We start from the raw sequence: 14,407 nt of genomic DNA on the forward strand, positions 1-14,407 counted from the left end.
GGGGTGGGTCCTAATGTGACCACTGAAGAAATGAGATGTCAGGCCGGGCTCAGTGGCTCAGCCTGCATTTCCAGCACTTTGGGAGGCCAAGGCGAGTGGATTGCCTGAGCCCGTGGGTTCGAGACTAGCCTGGGCTAGTCTCTACACAAAATTAAAAAAAATTATCCAGATGTGATAGCACATGCCTGTTGTGCTGGCTACTTGGAAGGCCGAGGTGGAAGGATCGCTGGAGCCCAGCAGGTCGACGCTGGGGTGACCGTGAGCGTGCCACTGCACTGCATTCCAACCTGGGTGACGGAGTGAGACTCCAACTCAAAAAAAAAAGAGAGAGAAGTCTGTGGTCTGAGGGAGGTTACTGGCTACTGGCCCAGGAATCCCAGACGTGGCCCTGGGCTGCGCTCTCAGCCCTACTCTCTGCCAGGCTCTGCAGCCTCCCCGTCCTAGACCCAAAATCTGCCCAGGAGGCCAGACCCCAGTGAGACAGAGCCTGGCCTGGAAGAGCCACCAGGACAAGGCTCCTGCACTGGCAATGGGGGTTGTCCTCGGCCCATCCTTGTGCTTTCCGATAGGCCCCCATAGTAGCAGGTGTCATCAACTCTGCCTTCACTCTCACATGTGGTCATGATGATCACCGTGGGAGCGTCAGACGCATGGAGGAAACCATGTCTGGCTGTGGACTGAAAGCTCTTCCTTGAGAGAGCAGTGAACAATGAAGGATTCCTGCAGGAATCCACCGTGGATGTCAAGCATCCCTCCTATATGCCAGGGCCCTCTCTCCACCGCCTCCCCTGTCTTGTCCTGTGGAGGCATGACTCCCCTTAGCCCCTAGTGTTCTGAGAAGGACAGTCTCCTGGGGTGGTCTCCAGGACCATGTCCCCAGAACTCGTGTTCCTTCTTGGTGAGCTGGAAAAGTGAAGCCCCTTCCTATCCTGACAGCCCAGAACTGTGGAAGCCACCGTCCTTGGCTGAGAGCTGGTCTCCCCGGACACAGAGGCTGCTCTGCAGGCAACAAGGCATCTTTTCCCACCGCACACTCCTTCTGCTCGGCAGGTGGGATCTTTGAGCAGCGTTGCTGGCCACAGGGAGTTGAAAGGGGAGTAGAACGGGGTAGTCGTGAGATTTCATGTTTCCTGGAGAACACTGGGCATCTTTGTTGTTTCTGAAAGATCCAGGCCGTGTCCACGTGCCGGAAAGGCCCATCGCGGGCCCTTCTCCCTCATCAGGCAGATGCCGTTGGCTCTCTGGCAGGGGTGTTCCTCTCTCGGGGAATTCACGGACAATGGGGTCTTGCTTTCCAGCCCTCCTGGACTCAGATGCTCAGGAAGAAGTCCACCCCTGACCAGGGACAGGGTCTCCAGAAACTCAGGCAGGGGTGAAGCCACTGGGCCTTATTCCTCGTCCCTGGGGTGGTGGTGGAATGAGGCGCATGCGAATAGTATCCGGGAGCCCGCAGGACGAACCTGGGGTGTCCTCTAAAGCTTTCGCGTGCAGTGAGATCTGTGAGGCATTTTGTCTTGCAGGGTGGACTTGGAGAAGACAAGGGCTCTCTGAATGACCAGGAACAAAGTGACATCATTTCCCTGTATAAGCAGGTATGACCTGGCTGCTCCCTCTAGCAAGGCAGGTCCTCGCCGCTCCCACTGGGCCCTGGTCAGAGGGTCCTGGGCACTCTCAGGACACAGGGAGTGAGGGGCTGCCCGTGCCCCGTATGCTAATATCGTCACCTTCACCCCCTCGCCCTGCCCTCTGGGCTGTAGGGACACTAAGCCTGGGCACCAGGGAACATGGGGTGTGAGGTCAACACCCACCAAGCCACAGATGGCCTTGGGATTCTGCAGCAAGTACCCTGTCCCCACCCATCTCCTCTCAGGAGGATTTTTTATTTTAGAGAGCCCTCTCTCAGGCAGGGCATGTCTCCCTGTCTCAGGCCCACTGCCTTCCCAGGATTGGACTCCTCCCCGCTGCCCTGCAAGTCCAGGACACAGCCAGCATGTGGGCAGAGCTGTGTGGCTTCCCAGGGGGCTGGGGGTGACCAGATGAAGACAGAGGGCAGACCAAGTGTCCAAGCTCTTGCTGGAATGGTCTCCATGTCAGCATGAAAAGGACCGCGGCCTGAGGGGCTGACCCCGTCCCCTCGGAGCCCTCGTGGTTCAAGTCTTCATGGTGTGGCCACAAGGCCTCTGTGAAGTTGCCCAGGAAGTATCCTAGGGCTCAGGGAGGACCCAGCTGAGTCTTCATCAGGGAGTCCAGGACACCGAGAGCCACGGTCATGGGAGCTGGGTAGACAGGGCCCTGGCGGGCATTTTAGAATGGCAGGGGGTTGGTGAGTAGCGCTTGCAGCTAAAGAAGACCAGACCCCGGGTTCTAGTGCCAGGAGCGATTCTGGGGCCTGGTGGGAAGGCGGGAAGGTCCAGCCTGGAGTGTGTCCCTATAGGAGTCGCAGAGGGGGAGAGGGAGGCTCCTGGAGGTGGGGGTGGCTAGGACAGGCAGTGCAAGGCTGCAACCAGAATTCGCCAGCCAAGAGGGGGCCGCCCGTCTGGGGAGGACAGCATGTGGGGTGGGACGATGGCAGTGACTCCCCTGAAAACCCTCCACAAAGGAGCCTTGGTCAGTTTCCAGAGCTTTGCAGGGCCCCGGATACTCAGCCCCACGTGGCCTTGGCAGACAGCGGAGGGTGGATAAGGAGGACACATCAGGGCAGGACAGTGAGAGAGGATGACCAGCCACCCTGTGCTGCGACAGGTGCAGTGGGTGGGAGGGGGCTGTGGCTGGAGACAGGGCCTGTGGCCATCACAACCCTCTGTGGGGGCCTCTGTCACCCTCACTGCCCCAGCCGGCCTGGTAGAAAGTGGACAAGCAGGAGCCTAGACAGACCCGGGGGTCTAGCTCAGAGTCATTGGCAGAACAAGGGTCAAAGAAGCGTCAGAGTGGCGAGAGAGACAGTCACAGTCTCTGCACGGGGCAGGACGGAGGGAAGAGGCGGCAGGCAGGGCTGGCTGCGGATGCCGCTAGAGCCCGGGGACCCTGGAGAGCCAGACACTGCGAGGGCTTGCAGGCATCAAGGGGGCCACGTTCAAGAACAGAGCACGGGGCAGTGCTCAGACCAGGCTCCGCGGACACTGCCCGAGGGCATGGTCGCTCCCTGGTGATGGCTGTCCATACCCAGCCGCTACCCCGGGCAGCACCTTCTTGTCTCAGGAATAAACGTTCTCATCTCCCCCCAGCCCCTGCAGGAGGGGCAGACCCTGGTGCAGCTCAATCTCCTGTGGCCCCGTGCAGTTCCAGCCCAGGCCCTACCTCCCCCTGCTCCCCGTCTGGCCTCTCCTGAGTGTCGCCCGCATGGACGCTTCATCCTCCCGTCCCTGTCGCATCTCCCGGACTGAGGCCTGGGGAGCAGGGTCTACTCAGGGAAGGGCCAGTGCCTGGCCCGGGTCCTCACCTCTGCCTCTGTTGCCTTTCAGGCAAGCCAAGCTGCTCTCCATCGGTGCCCTGGAGGTAAGGGCCTGTCTCAGCCACGGGGGAGGGTGGTCCAAGAGGCAGAAGGTGGGCCTGCGGGCTTCGGCGGTTGTGATGGGGAGGGGCCCATCCTCCCTGAACAGGACCATGGCTCCTGCTTGACCAGACCCCAAGACACTGTCTTCATGGGCTTTTTCCAAGCACTCACCAAGAACTCCAGAGGTGGCTCCAGGGTCACCACCAGTTGATGCCAGGACCACACCTGGAGGCTAGGACCCAGCCAGAACACAGGGTGTCCGTGGCCCCATCCCTCTGAATGGTGTGCCCAGGAGTCGCCAGGCCAGGCCATTAGGCTCCTCCCAGTCACAGGTGACAGCCCTGGGGTCTACCTTTCCATGGCTCCTTCCAGTTCAGTACCACTAGGGTAGTACTGAGTCACGACTCGGACTCCAAGGGCCGCTCCAAGAAGCCTGCTGCTCCACTAACTCCATCAAGTCTCCTTTCACAGCAAAAGAGCCAACATGTGGCTAAAAATTCTACAGAACTGGAAGAAATACACACCAACAGCAAGGTAACATGGAGAGGGAGGGGCCTGTGACCACTCTCTGCAGTTAAATGAGAGGAACCTATGGCTGGCCCCCAGCACGGCTGACTATGGAGGATGGCACATGGTTCTCACCCACGGGACAACAGACCAGTCCCAAGCCATCCTGCCCAGCCCTCAAGGGTCCGCTTGCTCAGAGAATCAGATGCCAGCTCTTGGACCACTCCGGATCAGGCAAAGTGGTGCCCCCTGGGGATTAGAACAGGTCCAGATCAGAGTTCATGACTCTGAGCCCTCGTCCAGTCTTTCTTTCATGGTGGGAGGGGAGACCTGGTCTCTCCTGAGAAGTTACAGAGCCAAAGGCTGGGAATTCTTAGAATCCTCAGGCTCCGATCCTGCCTGGGGTGGTCCTGTGCCCTATCTCACCAGAGAAGTCTCTCTCTCTCTCTCTTTCTCTCTTTTTCTTTGTAGATGACTCGACATGTGTATAATGACATTCCTGCACAGGTGCAGGGCTGGATCGGGTCTCTCCTGCTTGATGTGGACAAGCTGAAGACCCAGAACCCAGGAATGTGCTAGGTATGGCCTGTCCTCCGCAACCAGTGGAGGATACAGAGCCCAGTTAGTGTCGGGGGCCCGGGTCTCCAGCTGGAGGAAAGCTTCATTCCGGGGGTGGTCTGTCGGACCTCCTGGGCATGCACAGTGATCTGAGCCCCACAGGTGACTCTGCTGACCCTGGCTTCAACACACGCCGAGAGGGAGGTTCTGCAGCAAACCGCATTCCATGAGGAATGCCGAGTGTGTGACACCTGCGTGGGCAGTGAGTCTCCTGGATCTGAGGCCGCTTCCTCCTCTTGGTCCTGTCTCCCAGAGCACGAAGGAACAGGGCACGAGGACCTCCGTGCGCGTTGGCCAAGTGGACCGTGACGTGAGCCACACCTTGAGCATCCATGTCATGTTTTGCCAGTGCTACAGTATCGAGGATGGCCTGTGGGGACTCGAGAGCCCCAGGAAAGATGGAGAGTCCAGAGGGATGGGGCTTCTCGGGGAGATGGAGAGGACCAGGTAGAGGTAGGTTTCCCACAGGAGATGGGGTGGGGGACCACTCAGGGCGCTGCTCGGTTGGAGAGTCAGTGGCACCATGGACTGAGCACCCTCTGGGCTCTGAGTCCTGGGCTCAGTTGGGGCTGGTGGGGCCAGAACCCAGAGGGCTCCCACGGGGACAGACAGCAGCCCACATCACGCTGCATGGGGGAAAGTGCTCTCCAGGACCCGCGTGACCTGGGGAGGGACCCTTGGGAGGGTAGCAGGAGATGGGCTCGGGGCCTCCCAGCCACCACTGACGACACCCAGTGCCGGGGAGGTCATGGAGCCACTAGCGCTCCCCTCCGTGGCCGCTGGTGACGTGAAACGCCACCCACTGTGGAGCGCAGCCGGGCAGCTACTCCCAGAGTTACATGCGCTCAAACCCCACGCCCCACAGTGTCCACACCTTGAGCATCCATGTCATGTTTTGCCAGTGCTACAGTATCGAGGATGGCCTGTGGGGACTCGAGAGCCCCAGGAAAGATGGAGAGTCCAGAGGGATGGGGCTTCTCGGGGAGATGGAGAGGACCAGGTAGAGGTCCTGGACAGTCACCCACTGATCTGAACACGGATGTCCCCATGCGGCCCGCATGCCACACTCACTGCTGGATTCATCGGCACTAAGAGGAGGGTCTCTCACCCCGAACAGACGTGGAAAGCGATCCAGGCCGACTCCTGGTCTCACCTGGCCTCACCTGCTCTCAGCCTTTCCACACTTCTCAGATTGAGTCTGATCAGCCCTCTCCGATTACGCAGGTCAATCCCAGGTCATATCAGTTTTCCCATGAGATCTCCGTCCTTCCAGATGACCTCAGGCCACTTGGGTGACACTCCATAAGGTTTGGCTCTTACAGGAGGTGGGCTACTATGAGGACACGAGCCACATCACGGCCACTCTGCCGACGTACCTCAAGGAAGAACATTCCTTCTGAGCGCTGATACAGCTCCTGGCCAATGAGAAACACACCATGCAGGGCAGATGGAAAGTGACCCCTGGCTTCCTGCAGCCAGACAAGCAGATGACCCTACTGGCTGGACGGTCTTGACTTCCAGGAGTGGTGTCTTCTGTCCCCAACTGGCTTGGAGCCACCAGGACGTCACTGCTAAGGACCCATGGGAGCCGTCAGATGCTTGTGGTCCCTATCAGCCTAAGGCATCCCAGACTCCCTCAGGCCCTCCTCTGTGTCCTGGAGTAATGGTTCTGTCCTGCAGCTGGTCCTTTTGCTGCCTTCTGGGCTGCCCAACCTACCCCCAGCCATGTGAAACCCAGATGACATGGTCTCCCTGTCCCATTTCCCTGGCCTGACTTCATGTCTCGGAGACAGCCATCTGATCCCTGGCCCCACCCCGTCAGCCCAGCAGTGTCCACTTCTATGACCCTTCCTTGCAACCTCGACCACCCAGGCCTGACCTCCTAGACCTCAGTCCAGGACGTCAGTGGGCAACACATACAGCCAGATCCAGGGACAGTCCTGCTTCTTCTCCTAGGCCTAGAACTGCATGGTGGGCTCCCTTCCGGTGAAGGTGGGCAGCCTTGGGGTCCAAGACCAGCTCTTCTAGCTAATGGATTCACATCCAGAGAACAGGCTCTGATGTCTGGGGGGATGGGGGTTTCTCAGGATTTTATACAGCAGGATGCCCTACGGTGGGAGAGCGCCAAAAACTCCAGGGCCGTCTCCTAAGAAAATCCTGATGGGAGAGCCCTGCGACTAAGGGAGCCCGTGCCACACCAGATGGTTGACTCCTGCACCCAACAGGTTCTCAATCCTCTCACCCATCTACCTATCCAGCCCACCAACCCTCATGTCTACCCCATAACATCCATGATCTCATTCACCTGTTCTTCTATTCCTCTCTCCACCTATCCTCCCATCTCTTCCCTCCTTGCCCTACATCCATCACATCCCACCCTCCATCCACCCATTCATCCATCGTTCCATCCATTCTGTCTCTAGTCACCCTCCCATGTGGCCACTCAGTCACTCAGCATTGACAGGGGCAACCCTGGGCCTGGTACTGAGCTGGATCTTGGTGAGATGAGTCAAACCTGGGCCTTTCTTCAGGAAGCTGCCAGTGCAGTTGCGGAGACAGTCATGATTACAAACAATCATAAGAGGAAAGAAGGGAAGGTGACTGCCCCCTCCCAGGTATTTCTACAGGAGGTGACACTTTGGCTGGACCTTGAAGGATATGAAGGTATTCATAGGGGAAGAGGAGAGGGAGGGACAGGCCTCTCAGATCCCCTTTCTGAGACTTTTTGCTGTCCTCAAATGGGGGAACTGGGCTACTTATTTCCACAAAGCAAATGGGCATCAATCATCTCATTTAAGGAGAAGAAAAAATTGCCTTGAGTTGAGAAACGTGTTCCCTGTTCTCACTTTAGGTGGGGGCCTTGGGAAAGGAGACATGGGTCACTCCTGGGAGTGGGTGACAGTAGAGTCATCCCAGGGGAAGAATGACCACATCTTGTCTTTGAAAGTCTCATTTGGCAGAAGGGGTCGGTTCTGGATGGGTGGTATGACAAGGCACATATTCGGATCTGGGATGAGTCAGGAATTGATTTGGCTCCAGATTTGGTGAGAATGAGGGGAGCTCTGGAGGTGAGACCAGTCCGCTATGGGGCCTGAAGAGGGCACATACTCACCTGCCAGACTCCAATTGTGTATAACAACATACAGAATCATGTGGGACCGTGAGAGAAGAATGAGCCATTTAGCATGGTAAAGCCACTTAGCTTTGCTACTTGCAAGCTTTGTGCAACATTGGGAGAAGTTACCTAGTCTCTCTAGATCGCAATTTCCTCCTCTGTAAATGGGAATAACATGCCGACGTGTGCTCAAAGTCAACTGTCGTGCCTGTGTGAGAGGGGTCCTCAGCCAGCAGCGGCGAACACCCTGAAGGGGACCCCCACCAACTGGCCACTCACTTGGAGGTGGCCCTGGCCCTCCCTGGACTCAGCGCTCTCCTCTGGGAAGTGGGCTCGCTGTCAGGAACTGTTGGGGTCCAGATTTACTGAGAATGAGGGGAGCTCTGGAGGTGAGACCAGTCAGCTCTAGGGCCTGAAGAGGGCACATACCCATCAGTCAGAGAAATATTGCAGAAATTCAAGTGGTGCAATGAGAGAAGAATGAGCCGCTCAGCATGGTAAAGCCATTTAGCTTTGCTACTAGCTAGCATCGTGCAACTTTGGGAGAAGTTACCTAGTCTCTCTAGACATCAATTTCCTCCTCTGTAAATGGGAATAACATGCCGACGTGTGCTGGAAGTTGATGCTGGCGCCTGTGTGGGAGGGGTCCTCAGCCAGCAGTGGTGAACACAGTGGAGGGAACCCCCACCGACTGGCCACTCACTTGGAGGCGGCCCTGGCCCTCCCTGGACACAGCGCTCGCCCCTTGGGAAGTGAGCTCGCTGACGGTGGGGTCATGGCGGTAACAGCAGCACAGAGTCCAGGCTGCTGCCATGCAGAGTCAGGGCCTCCTGGTCCCTCCCACGTGCTCACTGGATTCGCGCTCTCTGCGAGTTACCAAGAGGCCTGCACAGAGGATGAAGTTCAGCCTGAGAGGCCGAGGGAGGTTCGAGGCCACTGGGGCCGGGCTGACGCCATCTGACCCATTTCGCTGGCCTCCACCGGCCTCCCCTCGCTGTTTCTGGCTGCCTACTCATGGGGCGCCGTGGTCTGGAAGGCTTTCCCTCCTCACACATCTCAGCCTCAAGGCCCTCGTGGGCAGCCTTCCTCCCAGGCGCCCTCTCTCCCTGGCACCTGCCTTACTGTCCCCGAATACTGACTCCTGTCTGCGAGCAGGGTGGCTCCGTCTCACTGACCCGTGTGTCCAGCTCCAACTTTGGAGAAGGTGAGCGGGCGAGGGGTGGGTGGGGACCAGGCAGTGTCTAGGACCTGTGGAGTGCTACCCTCCCTCTCTGTGGACCCAGCTCCGTCCGGACCCCATTAGAGAAATCAGAATCACAGCAAAGGAGCCAGCTGACAGCAGAGGTTAGCTCGGAGGAGGGAGTCCCCACCCTCTGAAGAGTTTCTGAGGACACTTGGGAGCGGATGGGGAGGGGTACGTGTGTACCCAGAGGCTTCAGGGCAAAGTCCAGCTTTTTGATGTCATCGCCTTGGATCTTCATGATCTGGGCCATTTTCTGCTGAGGAAGCAGAGAACCAATGGGCACATGTGGTCTCATGGGGCATAACGCCCACGTGTGTCCCCCCGTGGTGATGGGCAGCGGCCGTGGGCACCTTTTCTCCCCCACAGCTCCTGCTTCTGCAGAGACCCGGCTCGCCCCCACGCAGGTCTGTTCAGCCAGGTGACACGGAGCCACCACCGTGACCTCCCCCAGTTTCCTTGCCACTTCAAGGCCACCATGACCAAATGTCACGGAATCCCGAAGTCTCAGTGGGTTAAGGGCAGGGTTTGAACCAGGCAGAACGTTGCTGTTGTAAGAGGTGACGAATTGTGTGGAACCTGTGTGTAGCCCTATATATTAAGTGTGATGAATTATGTGAAATGTAATGAAACTATAACCTCATATATTAAGTATGCTGAAACTGTGTGCTGTAACCTCTCCCCTAAAACTAATTCTTGGAAACCCTGGAAAGAACGCCCTACTTGGAAGCCCCAAGTGGCTATGCTAGATAAGTTAACCAGCTTTTTCTGCTTCTGTAACCCCCGCTGGCAGTGTGTGAGTGTTGTGTGATAAGCCCCTTTCAAATTCTGGCGGACTTTTCTCTGTTTGAATTGTGGCAGGCAAACCCCTCTTCTGGTGGATTTTGTGTTGTTCAAATTTAAATTGTAATGGCCTTGTGGATTAGGTGGGGTTTTGCCTATTTAAGAAAGGCCCCTGCCACAGTGTGGGGCCCTCGCCTAAAGACCTGTGAGTCTGGTGGGTGGTCCTGGCCAGTCCAACCTGGCAAATAAACCTCTCTCTTGGTAAATTGTGTGTCGGTGTCATGAATCAAATGCTCGGAACCCACATCACCGTGGGCCGGGTCCTGCCCTTGATCTTCTCATCTCTTAGGTGGGGACAATGGTCACGTCTGCCTCCCTCTGTTGCGAGGGTGAGAGAGAGCGATGCCGCCCCGCCACGTGCCAGGACCATTCTCACCCGCATCCCTCGCTGCGCCCAGGGAGCATGCATGATGATCATTCCCACTTTAAAGATGAGAATACTGAGTCGCAAGGTGTGACGTGTCGAAGGCCACAGCTGGCACGAGGAAGAGCCAGCAGCTGATTCCGGGTCCAGGCTGTCAGCCACACCCCTGCTGCCAGTCGAAGATAGCAGAGCACTTGGTGCAGTAGGTGCTCAGCAAACAGCAGCTGCTCCTTATATTGAACTCTTCGCGTGGGGGAGATTCTGCTTTTCAAAAGTGACTGCTCCAGGGTCTCCCATGCCACGCTCTTCTTTCGCTGTGGTCTAACACTCTTCCCGCTGAGAGAGAGAGTGTGGGGTGCTGGAGAGACAGTCATGGGGTCTGACTGCCCCTCCCTCCCATCCTTCAGGGCTGTGACTATGACAGAAGTGACGTTGTGTGACTTGTGGGGCTAAGTCCCCAGAGGTGACATGATGCTGCCCGAATCCCAGGCCAAACAGAGAGGTCACACACTGGTGTCTGAGCTCCTGACTGGCTGCAAGCCGGCATCTGCCTCTAGACCCTAGGGCTGACCCCAGAGGCAGAGTCATTCTGGCCTTCACGTCTTCCCAGTGGAAGCCCCAGATGCTCCGAGATGGAGACAGACCAACCCATCGGGTCCTTTCTGAGTCTCCATCCGACCCATAGGATCTCCGAGCATGAAATTCCTGCCTGAACCCGCTGACCTTGGAATGGGCTATTATGCAGAGACGGCAGTAACAGCAGTCAGGGCCTTATGAGGTAGTGATCAGTCCAGTTAGTTGAATGGAAATGAAGTCTCAGAGAGGTTGATGACTGGCCCGAGGCCATCCTGCTCCAAAAGGGAAAATATTCCCAACTCTTCCCTTAATCCTCCTCACAACTGGATGGTCACCAACTCCAAGAAATATCGTGTGACATATTATTCTAAGCTTCACATGAGTTGCCATGTTCAGTCCTTACAATGGCCAACTTTCTAGATGAGGACACTGAGGCACAGAGAAGGTAAGTAAATGGGCCAGAGCCACACAGCTTATAGACGTGGAGATGGGATGCGAGCCCAAGCAGCCCAGCTCGAGCAGCAGTGCTGTAACTGCGCCTACTACCGCTGTCATTGGTGGCCCCCTGCTGTGCTCACGTGGCCTGTCTGAACCGAGGCTGACAGAGGCTTAGAGGGGACAGGAAGGGGCCCTGGAAACCTGAGACTTTGGGACACTACAGGATGAAGAGGAGTTTTGCAAAGTTGTGCTGAATCCTGCACAATGGAATCCCTTTGTGAACACTCACTTCCAGGTGAAGATGTCGGATTCAACACATCACCTCATTGTACCCTCTCCTAATACTCCACGACAACTTCAGGAAAGGGGTTTTAAAAACCAAACCCATTTGGGCAGGGAGAACAGGAGCGGAGATAGCCAGGCTGCCGGGTAGAGTGGCGCAAGTTGTGCACTGCAGAAAGGGACTGAGACGCAGCTCTCCAGGCTCTCTATGTGTTCTTTGAGTTGAAGGAAGGTGCTTTTGTGGATCCATCAGCCCAAGTGGGTGGCTTCTCTTACTTTGCACAGAGGCACAACATGCTATGCCCTAGTACTCTGGAATTGTCCTGTGCATGGCAAGGCATTTGATGACATCCCTGGCCTGGTGCACCCCTTCCCCCACCCCTTTTAACAACCAAAAATGTCTCCAGACGGTGCTGAGCATCCTCGGGGCGCAAAGCCATCCCATGCTGAGAACCACTGACCCTGCAGATCTGAGAAAGCTGAATCCTGAGGGCATTCCAAAGGCCCAGGACGGTGACTCTAGGTGCCTCTGGGCTTGGGCGGAGGAAAAGCCAACTGAAAAACAGATTCCCAGGTCCTCCCTCGCTCTGAGAAGCCTGTGAGTTCTCCTCCACTCCCCAGCAGAAGACTGGAAGTTATTCTATGGGGAGGGTGAGACAAGGGGCTCTGTCGGGAATGGCGACATGTTCCTAAATGAAATGCCAAAAGCACTGCCCATGAGAGAAAAGATGGACACATTGGACTTAATTAAAATCAAATACTCTGGAGCACAGGTTTCCGATATGTAAAATTATACCACTGAACTGAGTACATTTCCCAGAACTGTAGCAAAAAAGCTGATGGGTTCATAACATCATTAACCCCAAACAAGCAGAACAAGAATTATATAGGACTACGTGAACTGATAAAAGTGGTTATAATCTGTATAGTCTACTTGTTTGAAAAAAAAAGAAAAAACAAAATCAGAAACCTCTTTTGTTGCCATTGTCATCTAGTGTAAAGCTACACTAGACCAATGAGATGCGGGCAGCAAGTCCACCAACAAAAGACATGTGTCCAGAACACATAGGAACTCCTATAAGCCGGTAAGGAAAAGACACCTCCCCTCAAGGCAGCAGACAGAAGCCAGATGGCCAGCGGGTGCACGAAAAGACACTTGACACTGTTAACAAGCAGCAATGTCCATTGTAAGCACAGTGGACACCGCCTCTCATCCCCCAGAACAGAATCAAGGGGACCTGCAATACCAGTGGTGGTTAGGATGTGAGACCACTGGAATGTGCGTGCACTCCTGCTGGGAGTGTCAACTGGAAAACCTTCTGGTAGCATCTAATAAAATGAATATACTCATCCCTTACGATCCAGCAGTTCTGCTCCTGAGTGTATCTACTCCCAAGATAAAGAAGCATATGTGCCCACCAAATGATATGTGCAAGAATGCTTAGAGCAGTTTTAGTCATAAAGTCTCAAATTAGGAATCACTGAAATGTTCATCATTAGTTGAACAGATAAACCAGCCATGGTATATCAACACATGGAATGAAACAAACCTCCTGATGCATGCAACGACATGAATGAATCTCATAAACATTATTCTGAGAGAAGTCTGGCATTAAAAAGAACAGGCCAGGCAAGGTGGCTCACATCTGTAATCCCAGCACTTTGGGAGGCCAGGGCAGGAGGATTGCTTGAGCCCAGGAGTTCAAGACCAGTCTAGGCAACATAGTGAAACCCTGTCTCTACTTTTTTTTAATGGAAAAATAGGTTGTATGTGGTGGCACACGACCGTAGTCCCAGCCACTTGGGAGGCTGAGGCAGGAGAATCACCTGAGCCCAGGAGGTGATTGTGCCACTGTACGCCAGCCTGGGTGACAAAGTGAGATCTCCAGCTCAAAAAACAAAAACAAACTAAAAAGAGCATATTGTCGGATTCCATTTATATAAAGAGCCAGAAATTACCATCTAATGCTAGAAGTCAGAGTAGTGGTTGCCTCTGGGACAGTATTGCCTGGGAAGAGGCTCCAGGAAACCTGCCAGGGCTGAGATGTCTGTCACTTTGTGTAGGGTCACATGGATGTGTATGAATTTAAATATTCATTACACTGTCTACCCACCATGGTACACTTTACTGCAGATCCATCTTAATGAAAACAAAAACTAGAGGGTCTCTGGATTGGGGGGCACCAGGCACAGGTGAAAGTGTGGCTGAGACTGGGCACGTGTGTCCATGCACTGAACGCTGAGATGCCCCTACCCCCACCCCGTCTCCTCTGAAGAATCAACCAGGTCAAGGTGTCTGCATCAGGTGTTCACCAAGGAGACACGCCGAGGGGACCCCGGGCTGTCAACCTCCATGGCACGTATCAGAGCTGGCAACCAGCTCTTCAGTCCCATTCTGTTAATACAATCAATCAAATTAAGGGTGGCCAGACAACCAGGAAAGCCATTAACAGGGATCAAAATGAAAACAAGAGTCACCTGAAGAAAACAGAGCCCATGCAAGAAAAAGACAACCTCAAAAGCAAATGATCATTGATAAGAGGCAAGAAAACACATTGCATCCATGAGACAGCAATATAATTTTATGAAAAGGAAAACCCAAAGAACAAAAAGAAAGTTCTTGGGAACTCAGAATATGTTAGCGGAAATAAAACTCTCACTAGAAGTTTTCATAGATAAAGCTGAGAATATTGTCTTCACTGTTGAGCAAAAAAGACAAAGAGAGGAAAACAGAGAGAAATAGAGATCAGTTCAGGAGTTGACATCCAAGTACTAGGAGCTTCAAAAATGAAAATAAAGCAAGCAGGGCTTGAGGGCTCCATTTAATCATGTGAAGAATGTTTCTTAGGACGGAAGGACAGGCGTTTCTGGAGGGGCAGTTTCTGAGGGTGTCCAGATGTCAAGTAGATGTAGTAGGTGACAGAGGGCTCA

This window comes from Carlito syrichta, unplaced genomic scaffold (assembly GCF_000164805.1).
Source record: "Carlito syrichta isolate Samal-C Ts95f unplaced genomic scaffold, Tarsius_syrichta-2.0.1 Scaffold305193, whole genome shotgun sequence".
Classification (NCBI taxonomy): domain Eukaryota; kingdom Metazoa; phylum Chordata; class Mammalia; order Primates; family Tarsiidae; genus Carlito; species Carlito syrichta.